Source organism: Antedon mediterranea, chromosome 4 (genome assembly GCF_964355755.1).
Source record: "Antedon mediterranea chromosome 4, ecAntMedi1.1, whole genome shotgun sequence".
NCBI classification, from domain to species: Eukaryota; Metazoa; Echinodermata; class Crinoidea; order Comatulida; family Antedonidae; genus Antedon; species Antedon mediterranea.
Genome location: NC_092673.1, coordinates 2,628,804 through 2,643,144, shown reverse-complemented (window position 1 = coordinate 2,643,144; position 14,341 = coordinate 2,628,804). Strand labels below are relative to the sequence as shown.

At 31.7% G+C, this 14,341-nt stretch overlaps 1 protein-coding gene across 1 annotated transcript in view; it reads left to right on the top strand.

Moving 5' to 3' along the window:
• Window positions 1-14,341, top strand: part of LOC140046222 (protein FAM53A-like) — a 96,041-nt gene continuing 81,700 nt past the window's right edge. Inside the window, exon 1 of the mRNA XM_072090788.1 lies at window positions 1-71. The gene's annotated coding sequence lies outside the window, so the exon portion shown is untranslated. The remainder of the gene's footprint in view (window positions 72-14,341) is intronic.

Below are 14,341 nucleotides of genomic sequence, written 5' to 3'. Positions count from 1 at the left end.
AGCTGGTATGAGTAGGTTGTGTATAAAGGCAAGAAAATCAGGCATAGAAAAGGGACTTAGTTTACTCCGTGGTAAGCGTTATTTTCTTCAAATATAAACAAGTATATAGAATTAGGCCTAGCCTAATAGATATTTTTATTAAACTAGTCGGAAATGTTAAGTATGAAGATTATTTGTTTGCTTATATTATATTTAACGTGCGTCGTGTAGCCTAGTAAAATAAGTAGGCCTAGTTAGTAGTAGGACTCGAGGCCTAGGCCTGCCCAAGCAGGCAGGTTATTCATTTTTGTGTGGTGGCCTAAACTTTTTTTGGAAGCAATTTTTGACCCCAATATTTCATAAAAAATGAATATTTTTATATATATCATGTCTTTAATTTAGTTGCTTTTAGCCTTTATTTTTATGTTAAAGATATTAAATTGCATTAGTTTTTAGGGCCTAAATAAAACTAATCTAAAAAATAGGGCCTCTAGTAGGCTGCTTGGGCCTAGGATACTGGCTAGCCATTATTATTAGATGTTGCCTACAGTAGGCTAGGCCTATTAGTACTGTAGGTACAGTAGGCTAGGCCTAGTTTCTAATTTAATGATTATACCGCATAATCTATCGACGCACCACAAGTATATTTGACCAATCGTGACACGCTGGACCATCCAAACTGTCACTTGTTGGTCAACTGAAGAATTTATCATTTTATGTTGTATCCACATAAACTGTCCAATGAAGGACCAGACTTAAATAAGTAATCATACGGACCATGTCAAATTAGCACAAAGCACTCCGTAAAGTAGGAATGCAAAATTGATGAAAAAATATTAAAGACCCCTTCCCTGCAATTTTGGACGTTTTTTGGAAAATAATACATATATATCACTTTAAAAACATTAAACCATGTCATTCCTTGTCTTAAATGTACGTTTTATGGTAAATTATGATAAAAAGTGAGAAACAATGCACTACCTAAGTAGCTCGCGGCGATCGACCTCTCGTGGACGGTCTCAGGCCTAGCCTAGCTAGGCTTAGTTTTGTAGGCCTAGCTGGTAAACATCGGTAACGTACGAACATCGTACGCTAGCTATATACCTAGCCTGACGTTGTATAGTTGCTGCATTAATTGTCTTTCTATTTTTGCCAGACTCCGTTGATAAATATTGGGGAAAACCCGGTATTTTCGCTGAAAAGTTAGGAGTCTTCCATTTGTTTTGGCTTCACGATCGATCGAAAAGTGGGCGAATTACAGGTGAAAAACAAAAATATCAATCCGCGCGCAATGCATTTTGGGATTTATAGCGGGCCGCTATAATTATTAAAATCGATTTATTTTTCACATTTTTAACCGTTTAAAGACGAAAAAAGTTATCGCAATAGGACCATATAGTATTATTTTTACATTAAATATAGTTTGTGATCTTAAATTAGATCTAAAAAACGTAGGGAATGGGGCTTTAATATTCCCAGAATTCTTATTCGTTTTTATGTAGACTTATTTTTTACATCGGTATATTGACCAAGGTACCACAATTTAAATTTACAGTGCCATAAATAGTCGATAATTTTTATTTTTTTTTGTCAAGTATAGCCTAGGCCACACTATCTGTGTGTGATACAGTGTGAACATTAATCACAAGACAAGGTATTTTTAAAATCTTGGCTTTATTTGCAATAAAGGTTTGGTTTGCAAACTTGTCAAATCACAGTCGCTATATTATTTTGGAGTTTAAACATTGCAACTTGTTATTTATTGCTCTGATGACATTACGTTTTTTGTTTATTCAATCTACAAACAATCTGTCCAATATGGAGTTTATAGATTGTTTATGTTGTTTTATGGCTTTGGATATTACAGTGTGAGAGGTAAAAAGAATTATGTTTTCCAATTTATGTAAATTTATTCATTGTAAGCAGAATGTGAATGATGTACACACTTCCTTATTCTTTTGTCTAGGCCAGCAGCTTTGGTTCTGTTTAAAGCTCCTTAAACTTCCTGCGTCAAATGAAACTTTAATCACAACCGCATCCTGCTAAATTATATTTTGAGATTTAAATGCAAGTGTACGTAATTGAATAACTGAATGATATGCTGATATTCACACTCCCTGAAATTGGTTTCTCATTTAAAATTAATTAAAATAGAACTGTAAAATTAATTTCAATTCGATATAGGAAGGTACAGTAGACCTAATATTCTCGCTTGCGTTGACCTTGGTCCGTATATTAACCCAACTTATAGAATTACCATTATTAATTTAATTATCTATAATTATAATATTATACAGAGATTTAAGAAAAGGGATGATTCTGTATTTAAAATTTAATGCTTTTATAGAATATTTACAAGATTTGTGCTGTTTTTATTGATCGAGGATCCTTCTTGTATTTTAAATTTATAAAATGTTTTTGGATAGAAAAAATAGCCAATAGAACATCAGAGTTAAAATATGTTGCATTTTGATTTTAACAAGTACACTATGCTTAATGTACCTTTCATGTATATAAAATTTAATATAGAATTATTAATAGTATGTTTAAAATAAGCGATTATCGTCTTTTATGCTAATTTCCGCCTGTTAATCAAATCACAACATTGCGATCACATGCACAGGTTGCATGTGTACTTTATAATTCCATCAAATAATAATAAAGCAATCCTTACTTGATCAGTTTCCATAGAAACATGATGAACATTTAACCTGACGACGTGGAATAGCAGTTCGCATGCGTTTACTGTAGGTATTGGATAGAATCATATTATACATAAAAACATATGCATCGTAGGTAGGCTGAAGTTTATGCAGAGCAACAAGATAAAGAAATTGTATAATACAGTGATTAGTAGTACCAATCCCTGTGTATTGATATTTCCCAACAATTTTAGGCTTTAGAGTATTTTGGCTGTGGTTGCCAATACAGTGTGTAAGCTATAAAAACAAATGAAGGTCAGACTGTTTTGTACACATGGCTGCCATTTCCTCTTGTATCACAATGTTTATTCATACTTTCATTACCATTTGACCCGGTTTTTTATACAATAAGATCTCACATTCACAAGTTCATACTGTCTTTAATGGTTGATTTTTGGTATATTGTCTGGTGTAAAGTCTAATATTTTGTTAATGATAATACATTACATGTACTTATAGATACAGTAATTATATAATATTATCTTACAGTATATTGTTAATTTCCTGGTGAATTGTTTTGATATTTACTATTACTATAGATGTACTATCTGAAATAAAGGAAATTAAATGAATATTGAAGATAATGTGTTAAAAAATAAAATCAAATATTTTTCTGTTACTGTATGTCTAAGAAGTTGCGTGTTTCATGCCAAGTACGGTATCAGTAATAATGGTATGGTACATTGTGTTAGATCTTTATGGATAATCTTTTCCTATTATTAACATGTTTATGGATATTTAGGATCCTAGCCTAACACTCGTATTACTAAATCCTGTGCAGGTGGTACAGTATGCTAATTAGATTTTAATTTTCCATGCAAAAAAATATAATCTACATTACATCTAGATCTGTCTTGTTTTTTAAAAATTGTATATTATTATTAATCCAATTGTAAACATCTGAAAGTCTCTTGAAATGTATTCATAGCCCAGAGTCTTGGCTCGGTTCCAAGGAGTGAATTCTATCGGCTTTAAAAATCTGGATTATCCTTCGCATGGTTTCTGTATGCTAATTATATTAAAATATGGCCCCTAGTCCTGTATCATGGATGTTTATCATTTGCTGAAGCATTTGGAATCCTCTCTCTTACTATACACTGACACGCTCCATTCCTGCAGTTCTATTTATCCTTCGGTCACGCTTGATAAGTTAGGCACAATTGGCATGCTGTAAGTGAAAACTAAGTGTAAAAGAATTGACAATATGACCGGTTGCACTGCAGGAAAAGAAGTTTAGAAAGTTACTAGGAGCGTATAAAAATTGAATAGGTGCAGCTGCCTTGTCTCACGATATAATTATGAACTTGTAATTTATTGTAATATTTTTAGGCACCTGGTGTTATTATGGTGGATACTAGATGAGAAAGTAGTATTTTAACATTCATTATTAGTGTTTAATTGATCCTACTATAGGAGCTACAGTACATGCTTTGTTGATGATCATACTACTGTAGATGTACAATAAACAAACAATAGACTTTCTCTTTTTCCATTAGCATTATACAGTACAGTTATACAGTACAGTACTACACCTGATCCATGCCTTGGCCCTTATTAAAGTACTGCACTATCTGTACAGTATCTTTAGAATGCCAATATCAACTTTCTACAGTATCTGCAGTACAGATACTGCTTTCCAATGCTAGGTCGAGTGACTGCTACATTAATGTGGTAAGACTGGACCATTCAGCAATCTCTATGTTAAAAGCTAACTGTAGTCTAATAGAATACATACTGTAGTAGAATTTCTTTTCATTTCACAAATTAGGACTGTTTTGCCTTGTTTAATTCAAAATAGTACCTTGAAAGGTTTATTGAACTGAATTCAAAATTAAAAACTGAATTTTCTATACGTCGTAAACTAGTGAGCCCCAAGGTATGTAAATTTTAGAATACTAAATTATCATTCATGTATATTAATTGATGTATTATTGTATAAGTATTACAGTATTTTCATTATTGAGGAATACTGAAGTTTAAACTCCTGTTGTAAGTGTAAAGCTGGAAAACAATACAGAATTTAATATACTATGGAATGTAGCAAACAGCCTTATGCATGGAAACAATAGGTCATAAGGTCAGACCAGTTGTGGGCTGGTATATTATGCCAGTGTCTGAGTGTGCATTAAGCAGAGGAAGTGACCATCAATATATTTAAATATTATTATACAATTTTTAAAACCAACATTTTCCCTAGTTTTTTTTTTTTTTTAATTTTTACATATAGGCCTAAACACATTAAAGTTGCCTAATGTACAGTACAGTTACTATTCTGTTAAATCAACAACTTTGGACAGACAATCCCCTTAATATTTCCTTTCACAATCATAATTTTTGTCGCAGTTATTAATTTAATAGAGGACTATCAGGAGGACTATACAGTGTATGTTTTTGTGCTATAATGTACAGCATTATTCATGAAATGAAAACTTATACTGATAAGTAGAACTTTAAAGATGTATTGTTCCCCAAAAACATGAAAAATAAAGATTAATAAAATCAGACTTTGAATAGATTATTTTGTAGTTTTAATAAAGTCACTTCCGTACTGTAGAAAAAAATACTGAAAAAATTAATGGTTTTACTTATAAAATGGCAAAATAAATGGTTAAATTCAACCAAAAACCCATTGGCTGTCAGCCAATTTGACTATTTTTTGCTTTAAATTACAGTTTTTTAGGTACTGTAAATACACTTTCTTTTCGATCCGATTTTTGGTCAAAGTGGATAACTATTAGGTGACATTAAAATGGCACTTTCAACAAAAAATGTTTTAATAATTATTTTTTTAGGGGGACAATACTGTACATAAAGTATGTAATATCACTTTGCTGCATACGTGTCTGTTGTCATGAAATGTGCAAGAGTACCCATAAGGCAATTGGATATTGCAATTCACTATATAGCCGATGACATCATCATCATTGTCGTCATCATAATCATCATTATGTTCTTTATCCCTCTGCAGCTGCTGTTATTGTCCCAAAATTAAAACTTTGCTACAGTACTTCAAAGTGCAGGAAGGTGTTTCAATGATTGGTTAATTATTAATCAATTTATTTAAGAATGGAAAATGGCACATACTTTAGTTGACCAGTTCAATATACTGTAGAAGCAGGACTTGTACAAAGGATAGAGGTGAACCTGGTGGTAAACCGTTGGTAGACCAAGTCACAATCATTTTTAAGGGAGTTGGAGGGAGATGGGAAGGGGAAGATTTTTCTTAACGTTTCATTCAAGCATAAGAAGGCATGTTGGACCACCAAATGACGAATCATACACCTTGAAATTATTTGTCACACCCTTTTCCAAAACATTAAATAAAACTTGTTTCTAAAAAAAAATGTTTACTACAGTATTCACTACGGTATTGTAAATTACATTAGTTCTAATTCTATCCACTGATTGTACAGTATCTTATATCTTATAATCATATGTATTGTTTTTGTTGCATCTATTTTGTAGTAAATTAATATTAATAGCGTTTCTTTAGTGCTACATTTTATCATTATTCCATTAATTATCTTTAGTAGCAACATAATAGTTTGTATCATCATTTCAATGTTTTGTGGTTTAGATACAATACAGTTAAATCAGTATTAATTACCCATAATGAGGCATTGTATAAAACCACTACACATTAATGGATCCTCTACTAACTTAACCTTTAAATTGAAATTTCTATTTTTAATGAAAATCCATTAAGTTTCTCACTAAAATACATTGCACATTAATGATATTAAAATCTATGAATTTATTAACTACATACAATGTGATTATAATAATTATAACAAATGGCGTACAGTAAGCTGTGTTGTAGAAGATAGTCGCATGTCTATTTCCTGTATATAATTTTAGAACTCGCTGTAGAAACGATTTAAATTATAAATTTAATTAACAGTTAACAAATGGGTGGGCTTGCAATATTATTCATATGAGTGAGCACAATAGGCTAAAGGCTCTCTTTGAACCACAAAGAGTTGCCATTTGTGAATGTTTGTTAAGATTCTATAGCAGCTCGATATACTAGATACAGCTGTGCTGTGCATAAATTGTGTCCGGTACGCTGATGAACTCTAGTAATTAGTTTAATGCCAAATATGTTTTGTAGGTAAACACACACATAACAGTGTGTGGTATTTTGATTCATTTTGATTTACTATAGTATAGTATGGTTTTTAGAGCCATACTGTAGTTGTTTAAAAATGGTTTCAATGGTTTTTGTATTAAGATATCGGAGACAGGAAAGATTAATAGGGGAGACCATTTTAGTACGCCCTATTCAAGGAAGCCTCTAGCTTAGGCTTGGGGGTGGGGGAATAGCCGAGGCTATTGCTAACATCATCATTGTCATGATACTCGTCACCTGACATCATCGTCACCTGACATCATTGTCACCTGACATCATCATAATTATTGCTGTCTGTCATTTTCATCAAGTCTATCATTTTATCCTCATAATTGAATTTCGTCAGCAGTCATTATTATTAATACTGTATGTGTTCTTTTCATTTTAAAATTTACATCTAAAATTTAGTATTTAAAGCATTCTCCGTATGGTGCTGCATTCTGTTAATGATCTTATAGATTAAGAAGACATGTTCCCAGTTTCTTTGTGTTGATTAAGTCGACTTACGAGGCTGCATACATGCTCTTATCCATAAAACTAGAAATTTATTTGACAACATCAGGTCAATAATTCCATTAAAAGTAATGGCGTTGTGAGGTTTTCATTGGACAATGAAGCAAATAGATTATTTCATTAGATTTTTTGCTACAGTTTACATTGTTTACTTGTTTACTTAGTATTTCCATTTCTAATATATGAATAGTATTGACAAAGGTTAGAAATAAGCACACAATTGAAATATGAAAATGAGATCTTTCTTAAAAAGACTTTAAAATTGTTATTTCTTTGTTTATTTCTTGTTCAACTTCCTATTTCTTCAACAACCGGACGTAACCCTCAGAATTTCTTCCAAAATTGTTGCGGTCTTCAACCATTGGCCTGTTTCTGCTACAGAACGTTGAATTGTGATTATAGGATAAAATCTATATCAACCTCATTTAAGTTTAAAACCATTTAAAAAAAAAGAGGTTATTAAAAATGCAAAGCGCTCAGGCGGTAAAACGTTCAGGATGCTTTGGTAGTGTACTGAAGGTCAACACCGGTCAATAAAGTATTTATTTATTTTTTTTCATTGTATTGAAATTTTTCAAAGCGAAATTTGGTGAAATGACATTCAAATCACCCAATTGGGTGATTTTAATAGTTATTTTGTGGACGTCATATACTGTACAATAACTTGTTAATTGAAATTTGTCCTGTTTCTGCTGTTTTAAGAAATTATGGATAAATTTTGTTTTACAGTACGGTATTAATCGGTTATTTGATCGCAGGAGGAATGGGCCCCAAGATCATCATATAACTGAGAGTGTTATATACAGTAGTCACCAGAAGTTATACAAGTAGCATACATATTAATATTCTTAGTGTGTTTAGTATTTAATTATTGTTGAAGTATTCATTTTGCTCTTCGTTCAGTAGTTCCCAGGATATACAACAGTAACTGAGTAGCAGCTGTCCTGAGAAACTGCAAATAGCATAAAAAATGAACATCAAAATGATTGCATGAATCTGTAAACTTACAACCAATCTGGCATGTACTGTATAACTCACGAGCAAATCCCAAGACATTGTCTTTTGTCATTGCTTCTCTCGTTTGATTGGCTACTTGATCGTAAACCCTGGATTTGACAGTGGCAATAGTCTCTAGGTAAACAAAAGACCTTGTACCATTTATATAATATCATATCAAAATTGCACAATGCCTAGCAACAGATTATCCAACAAGTATTTATTCATTCATCGTTGGAAAGTTATTTCCATTGTCAATTGCATAAAATTATATACAAATTATGTTTCATAATGCTAATATAAATCTTAAATAATAAGAATTTTTTTTGTAATTAATAGAATGATACTACAGTAATTTGTTATTCAATATCCAGTCTTAATAAACATACAGTACAGTACATGATGCCATAATATTAAGAAATTTGTTTTAGCTGTATAGACTTATTTATTATGCCAAGTTATAATATGAAAATAGAACAGTTGACATGTAGCCAAGATGCACTTACTAGTATATAGTACTTTTATTAAGACATTAAATTTTATTCTGAAGTATTTTGTTCCATAAACGTTGTATCTTAAACTTTAAAGATAGGCCATAATACGGCCATTTGCATAGTAGTAAAGTTTGTTTGATTTATTTAAATGCCACTGCCATTTGTTCATCAGTATCACTGATACTTGGTCCAATTTATCATTTTGTTTACATACTCTTACATTTGATGTCAATATTTAATGATCATTGGCTAACATTCCATATTTATCTACTCTACCCTGTTCACAATATGTATTTGACTTAGGCAGGGGTTACCAAGTGTTAAATTTGATATGGAATATATTACAGTTTTCCTATTATAAAGTTTATCGCAAATATCGTGCGCGACGCATGGTAGGAAGGATTTGGGAGCATCTAGGCCTAACATAATTTATTTCCCTTAAATTCACAGTTGTTGTTGGAATTAAAATATGCTGTGTAGTAATGTATACAGTAGTATAGCAGCGTACAGTACTATTTATTATTAATTTTTTTTATCATATTTAATGAGAGTGATCTATCCAGCAATTGCTGATCATTAGGGACCCTCAGAGGTTAACAAGACAAACATACACAAGATGCTCTACATAAAGTCTTATTACAAGTCTTTGGAAGTGGAGTTTTAATTTTTTCCTTAGAAAAAATCCTGATATGTTATGGGATTTGAACCCATGACCCTTGGAGTGGTAGCCAAGCATAACCACCAAGCCACAACTCCACTTTTTAAACTACTCTGAAGTCAATACATTAGGCCTACGATTCTAAAGTAAACCTTTATCAATTATACTATATCTACCGCTTCCATCTATAATCAAATATCAAATGCAAACTACAATCGCTAGATGTTTGAGCCGTAATACAATAATAAAATTGTATTTTATCTTTTGCTTTGTCAACAAAATAAGCAATTTTAATACTGTATTGCAAGAAGCGCGGCCTTTTCAATTTTTAATTACCATCAGCTCGTAGCTTGTGTAATATCTCAAATGGAAAAACTGTAAAGCTTTTCATGCCGTACATTTAATTTTTTATTGCACCGAAAGGTTTTTGATGTTTTGTGTGTTTAGTTTAAAGCCATACTATCCATCCACTCGTAAAATATTGTAGATTATTCATGGTACAGTAATACTAAATTCTAGTCCTGTTTTGAATTTTATTTAAAGAGTTTTCACGCACGTTCGCTTATGAAGCGATGCAAACTCTGAGGTATGGAACTAGTAATTACATACTGTTATATTACCACAGTGCAATATATAGTAACCATTAGCATTAGTAGGAAACTGTAACATAGGATGATTCATTCTTTGGCCGGTAGCCAATACGGCGACAGATGAGGTATAATAGGTGTTATATAGACAAGTTTGTTGTTTAATGAATTAGCACAAATTCACAACTTTTTTTTAATGAACTTTCAAAATTAATTTTTCATTATAACAACACCCGATTCTGTATGTTATCACCACATTCATTATCTGTTCACTAGCATCATACTGTTTATAGGCAAATGTTTAATACAGTGTAACATGTGGCCCTTATAATATCATGTAAGATTAAGTTTAGGATTATGGTGCCTATGATACAGGCGTCACATGTGATGTTGTATCACATAATTACAGTTATTTATGTCATTAAAGTACAATGTTCCATTAGTTTTATTGAAAGTAAATATAGTAAGATAATCCGCTATTATTGGTATTAAATCATAGTTTAATGTGTAAAAGGGTAACATGAAAACAATAAAACCTACTACCAGTAGATTACGTTGCTTTTCTAAGTAGTGTAGCAGAGAGTATTAAACTTTATTACTGATCAAAATTGATTTATGATAGCAGATTTAAATAATAAAAGACAAGACAAAAGGTTTTAAAAGTTTCAAACCAATAAACTTTAGAACTATGATGATTATAGTAGAAAATGTACAGTCTGTCCATGTCCATGTTTTTTCTCCTTTAGGATATTCCTGGGCCCTCTGGGAGAACAATCTTGTACTGGAGAGTTCACCCACAAAGAAAAAAATAAATAAATATAAGTCTCCCCTCCACAATTTGTTTTCCCTATTAAGGTGTCTTGTTCTGCTAAATATAATTATATCTAGCTAAATATAATTATTTTTATGTTGACGTTATCAAGTTCTTGCTGAGAGGGCCATCAGGTTTGTTTGAGGCAAAGTTCCGAGGTTAGATGGTCGCCATAGTGATGTCAACCATTTATTGAATGACATGTGATTGAATTAGCCATTCATAGTGCTTGCTATGCTAACAGGTAGATTAGTACTAGGCATGATGGGATTGTCTCAAGCGGCTTCAACTTGAAGCTGGTTCTTGTGAATTCACAATCTTTATAAAATATACTGGAGGAGGGTGGTCATAATCATATTTTTAAGCATTTTCCTTTCTTATGGCTTGAATTAAAGATGCCAGCCTTCCAATCCCATGGGCTTTGGTCCAAATCTACCTTGCTTTATAGGATTTTTATGGCTTATGACTGATTTTGTATTAAAGCATACACATTGACCTTTGAACTGTACTCAATATTATTTTCATAACATTTTATTTTAACATCAAGCTCCTCTTCACTTAAATGTAACAAGACGTATGGTACGATGGCGCCTTTACGTCCTCAAACTTTTGTACGCAAAAGTTTATGGAAAAAGTTGAAAATTATGTCAAACACATTCTTTTTTCTTCAAAACAGTGTGCATGCTGTTAAATTCCGATTAATTATCTCTTTTTTAACAAATATACAGTAGTATGCAAATTTATAATTTTTTTTATAAAAGATTCTGTAAAAAATTAGCATTTTTATAGGTTTCCTCTTAATAAATTAATAGCAATATATTTTATTACTAGAAATTAAAATTGCAATTTCATAATATATATTGATGTTTCATGGTTGTTTTTTATTCATTTTTAATATCAAAATGTTTGTGTAATTCTCGTATAATGCAAATGATATAAATTAGTAAAGAAAAATGCATTTATTGCTGTACAAATTTCATTTTAATAATTGATACAAAAATGATAATGTGAAAAGCATCGTCTATTTCGTGCCTAGCTTACCCGGATTAACCGAAAAATGCCATTTTTTCCTCGAAGAACGAGATATACTCAAGTGAAAAAACACCCCTCTCCCTAAATGGTACAGTCCACAAATACAAAAACATTCATGTTAACGACCCAGAGAATGTTAATTATACATTACAAATGATTAATGCTTTAAATGTCTCATTTCATTATTAATATCATGCCCTGGAAAATCCCTGCTGTCATTAAGAAACGTAATGAAAACCAATGCCCAGATGACCATTAGAGAATGAAAGCTCTCGGAATTGAGAATGCATATGTATTACGAGTTTTGATTTCTTTGTCATTAATTTGAGTTTGTATGGATTTTTGTATACAAGAACTACTGTACAACTACAGTATGGATAATTTTTTGTAGGAACCTCAGACCCCGTAGTAGTCTGGTTCTTTTTGTTACAAGCTCTGTCTACACTATCAAAGCACATCACATTTTTTTGTCACATAAAGTGATAGTGTAGACAGAGCTTTAGTATACGGTAAGCATTGCAGGAATAATGTACAGACAAGTACAATTATGATAAAAAAATAATACTGTATAGTGTCTTGTTTATTTTAGGTATTAGAAATGGTAAATAATCAGATTTTACCTGTCTACACTGAGACAGCATTAGATGAACTTATTAACTTTGGCAAAGCTTGTTGGGTAACCCTATCAACTCACCCTAAGCCTGTTTGAAAAGCTGATGCTTAGGCCATTCAGGCAGGCTTAGTTTTAGATTGAGTCTGCATGAAAAGCCACAGGGTCAACTGAATGCATATTGATCATATCAGAAATGTTTAAAGCCACAACTCTGTTGATTAATTACGTAGTAGGCACATTAGTAATGTATTTTCTGTTAATCATTAATTGAAACTTCAAAACTCTTTGAGATTACTCAGTTATTAAGAAGTTTAGTTTTTATTGACTCACGTCATATCAATCAATGAAACAAATCCATTAAAAAAAAATATTTATTTATTATCATTTATCTGTTTACTGTATGGTGTTTTCTGATATTGAACTTGGCAATGCCTAAGTTTTCAGCTCTGTTCACAATAACATCATCATGAGTAAGTTAATCATGAGTAAGTTAATCATGATTAACTCAGAAGCGATGTTTGTTACTGTTGTTTACATGTCTCATCAGTGTCAAAAATAACACAGCTATTAAACAACTGGCATGACTGTCCCCAGCCATTTACACAAACACAAGACAAGACAGCTCTCTGTGATTCATTGGCTTCAACTGTCTAGCCACCCTGGGACAAAGTAATTAATCTAGACTTGTTTGTCCAGCTACCCATGAGCTATTCTTGGAGTCTCTATAGACTCCCATTACCAGACACATGAATGATGTTGTAGACTTGTTTACCAGCTGTTTATACAGTGATCTATTTGATGCATATTTCAATTTTTATTAAATGCAGAAATCATGCTTGTCACAATATAAAAACATAATTTGTTGCTGTCTTGCTGATTTATTTATACAAATAGTTATTCTGGAATGTTTCCAAGAAGTTTCAGTATAAACCAATCAACTACATTTTATCCATATCTATTCCAATGATAGACTTGCTACACCAGCCATTCATGTAGTCTTACTGTTCCAGCTAATCTTGCCAATTTGTATATAGTAAATACCATAATTCATTATGAATTATTATGTATGAGGAGATAATAACTTAAATCACTAATGAAATTTGGCCATCATCATGTTGCAATTATTAAGTGTGACTATTTATTTGATTCCTTAATATTTATCCAGTTGAAGGACTAATGTGAGATGGCACGATGAAAGTTCGCAAGAAATTGGTACACAGTGGATGAGAACAGAACAAAATACCCTGTTATGGAGTTAATTTTATACCTTCCCCCTGCATTGAGTTAAAAGTGGCTAGAGCAATGATGATGATAGAAAATACACAAATAAGAAAGAAGGAAAATGATTACATAACATAATATCATTCAGATTAAATTCAAAATATGAATGTTCTGAATGACCTTTAACCTTGGGAAGTGGCAAATTGATTATTAATAATAATATTAACCTACTGTAGACTCACACTATAGTAATTTTGTGAAGCATGTGCACCAGTAATTATTCATTGATGATTACGACAACCATTGGCGCTGTTATTGTGAAATGTTGCCGCTACAGTACTTAAAGCATACATAGTAGGCTGCCTGTGACGTAAGCAGTCACTACTAAGATTTGTAGCATTAATTCTGCTGATCTACACAGACCTGGAGATTTCTGAATTTGCCGTTTTACTACGTCAGCTTAAATAATGTTATTTTCTGGTCAACTATATAGTTTCATACCAAACACATGGACACAACGTTTCTGAAAGAGTATTCTTTATTCAAGTGACATTTATTTTAGTTAATATAATTTGCCAATTATTTAAATGGCAACATGTGCTTATG